The 3,152-nt window shown below is 67.7% G+C and overlaps 1 long non-coding RNA gene across 1 annotated transcript; it reads left to right on the top strand.

Moving 5' to 3' along the window:
* Nucleotides 1–1,394: 1,394 nt before the first annotated feature.
* LOC122192816 lies at nt 1,395–2,907 on the top strand. The gene is made up of 3 exons (XR_006182715.1): nt 1,395–1,432; nt 2,569–2,671; nt 2,757–2,907. It is a non-coding gene; the product is annotated as an uncharacterized LOC122192816 (long non-coding RNA).
* The last annotated feature ends 245 nt before the right edge of the window (nt 2,908–3,152 follow it).

Below are 3,152 nucleotides of genomic sequence, written 5' to 3'. Positions count from 1 at the left end.
GGGGCCGAGGCCGGGCGCGGCTTCCCGTCACTGCGGCCCCCCCCCCCGCTGCCCCGGCAGAGCCCTCCCCGCTGGGTGGTCCCACAGCCCCCGTAGACCCCCACTGCACAAAGCATCCCTGCAAGCACCTGCAGATCCCTCCCAGGCCCAACCTCCACCCCATACCCGACACAACCCAAACACCAAACCCAACTCTACCCTTAACCCCAAATACAGCCCTAAACCCAATCCCAACTCCAACCCCTAACTCAATCCATACCCCAACTTCAACTCTGACCCCAAACCCAGTGCTGACCCCAACCTTAACTCCAACCTCAACCCAACCCCAAACTGAACCCCAACCCCAACCCCGGCCTCCAACCCAACCCCAACCCTCACCTTGATTCCAACCCCAGTGCCACTGCAACCTCAACCCAACCCCAACCAACCCCGACCCCAACCCTAACCCTAACCCTAACCCTAACCCTAACCCCAATCCCCAACCCTGACCTCAAACACAATCCAACCCCAACCCTACCCTCACCTTAACTCCAAACCCAGTACCACTGCAATCCCTCCCAAACCCAACCTTTAATCCAACCCCAACCCAGACCCCAACCCAACCCTAATACTGACCTTGACTGCAGCTTCAGCCCAGTGCCAACCCCAGCACAATTCCAACACCAAATCCAACACAAACCCCGACCCCAACCCCAGGCCTGACCCCATCCTCAACTCCAACCCCAACCCTGATCCCTAACCCGACCTTAACCCTAATCTCAGCCCTGATCCTGAACTTGACTCCAACCCAATCCCAATCCCAATCCCAATCCCGCTTCCAATCCCAGTCCAACACCAAATCCAACACAAACACAACCTCAGCCCTGACCTCGATTCAGATCCTGATCCTGACCCCAACACGAACTCAGAACCCAACCCTGACTGCAACCCGCACCCCAGCGCTGCCCCTGACCCTGATCTCAACCCCAACCCCAACTCAGAACCCAAACCCGACCGCAACCCCAGCCCCAACTTCACCCCTTCCCCACGCAGGGTCGCCTCACGATGCCCTGCAGGCTGCGGGGGGAGGCCGGGATCCGCCTGGCAGCGTCAATGGCAGGAACTGGGTGGGGGCCCGCAGGGGGGGGGGGGCCTCCGGATGTCCTCCCGCGGGGGGCACCGGGACCACCGCCCGCAGCACCGCCGGGCCCCGCGGCGGCCGCGCTCGGAAGGCTCCGTCCCCGCTCCCGGAGGTCCCCGCATCCCCAGCGCTCGTCCCGCGTGGGGCGGCCGGAGGTCCCGACTCCCCCCGCAGCTCCGGAGGAAGCGGCCGCTCCCGCAGCTCCATGGGGAACCTACCGGCCGTGCTGCCCGGCGCCGCGCGCTCCTGCGGGCTCTGCTCCCGGCAGCTCAGCCCCGCGCCCGAGGACGGGTCCGGCCCCGATAAGGGCAGGTGGGTGCCGTGAAGGGGGGGGCGGCCGGGCGCCCGGGCGGAGGGGTCCTTGGGTCCGGGTGGAGGGCGCACTGTGGATCCACGTGAGGAGGGACGCCCTCAGAGCCCATCGGAGAGGTGTCTCCCCCACAGACACGGGGACCCACGGATCCCTATCCCAGAGGAGCCCCATGCCCACCGAGATGTGACCCCGTGGGGCCCCGTCTCGCCAAACCCCGTCCCCGTGGAGCTGTGGCCCCACCAGGGCTGTGTCCCCATTGGAACTCTGTCCCCGTTGGAGTCCTGTCCCCACAGAGCCCCATCTCTACCAAAACCTTGTGCCCACTGGAGAGGTGGCCCCATCAGAGCCCCGTCCCCATGGGTCCCCACCCCCCTGGATCCGCGTCCCCATGGATCCCTGCCTGTACGGATCCCCACCCCTGTGGATCCCCCCGCATAGATCCCCCCCACCCCATGGATGCCCACCCCCACCAGAGCCATGTCTGCAGTGAGGTGCAGTGTCAGTTTGGGGGGGGCAGGATGTGGGGCGCAGCCACAGGTTCCCTTCCCTACTGCCTCCATCCTTATGGCCCCCACCCTGTGGCCCCCACCCTACACCCCTCCCTACAGTTACTCAGCACCAGGATGGTGTCCCAGCCCTACGGTGAGCACAGCAGTGCCCCCCCCCCGCCCCCACTTCAGCCTTCTGGACCCCACCAGGACCCATTGGGGTGGACGGAATGTGTGGGGCTGAACCGGGATGGGGGACACGGCCTCATTGCGGGGAGGGGGCAGCACGGGCTGTGGGGCTGGGGGGCAGGATGGCTTAACCCCTTCGGGCGGGGGGGGGGGCCGCTCTGACTCACGCTATTGTTCACGCTTGCACGCACGCACGAGGCCGAGGCACCACCCTGAGCCTGTGCCGGGCCCCCACCCACGGCTATGGGGTCCGGGCCCCCCAGCAGCACCGAGGGCAGGGGAGCACTGAGGGGAGAGACCCTCCACTGCCCCCAGCAGTACCCCGTAGCCCCCATTGCCCACCCACTGCCCCCCCTGTGGGATTTGGGATCTGAGATCTGGGGGCCGGATTCCCCCCGAGTGCCGTAGCCCCCTGGGGAGGTGTCCCCCCATCTCAGTGCTCCCCCCCCCCCCCGCAGCCCGGCGCCCCCCCGGCACGCAGAGCCCACGCGCTTCGCCCGCCTGAAGAACTGGGAGACCGGGAGCATCGCCTACGACACGCTGTGCGCCCAGGCCGAGCAGGTGGGGCAGGGATGGGCGGTGTGGGGCGCCCCGTAGGGCTGGGTGCGGGGTGCCCCACCGATGCCAGCCCCACGGATGTCCGCAGGAGGTTCCGTGCTCGGCGCGCCGCTGCCTGGGCTCCCTGGTGCTGCCCAAGCAGCTGCCCGTGCCCGGCGCTGAGGGCGGCCGCAGCGGTGCTGAGCTGTTGGCTCTGGCGCGGGACTTCATCGACCAATACTACGCGTCCATCCGGCGGTGAGTGCCGCCTTCCTGCCCCACTGCGCCCCATAGCGCTGCCCCACGGCGCTGCCGCGGCCAGGCACCGCGGCATCCCATCGCCCTGACCCTATGGCTGCCTGAAGGTGTCGTGCAGCGCTGTCCCGTCCCTGTCCGCGGATACCCTAAACGCCCCCAGCCCGTGGTGCCGCAGCGCTGTCCCGCTCCCATAGCCCTGCCCCCATTCTGCCCCACAGCACCCCACAGCCCTGTCTTTCACCTCGCA

Source organism: Lagopus leucura, unplaced genomic scaffold (assembly GCF_019238085.1).
Source record: "Lagopus leucura isolate 7727_CA_CO unplaced genomic scaffold, USGS_WTPT01 33431-0_obj-0_obj, whole genome shotgun sequence".
NCBI lineage: Eukaryota > Metazoa > Chordata > Aves > Galliformes > Phasianidae > Lagopus > Lagopus leucura.
Note: the sequence above shows the minus strand (reverse complement) of the source record. Positions and strands in the feature narration are given on the sequence as shown.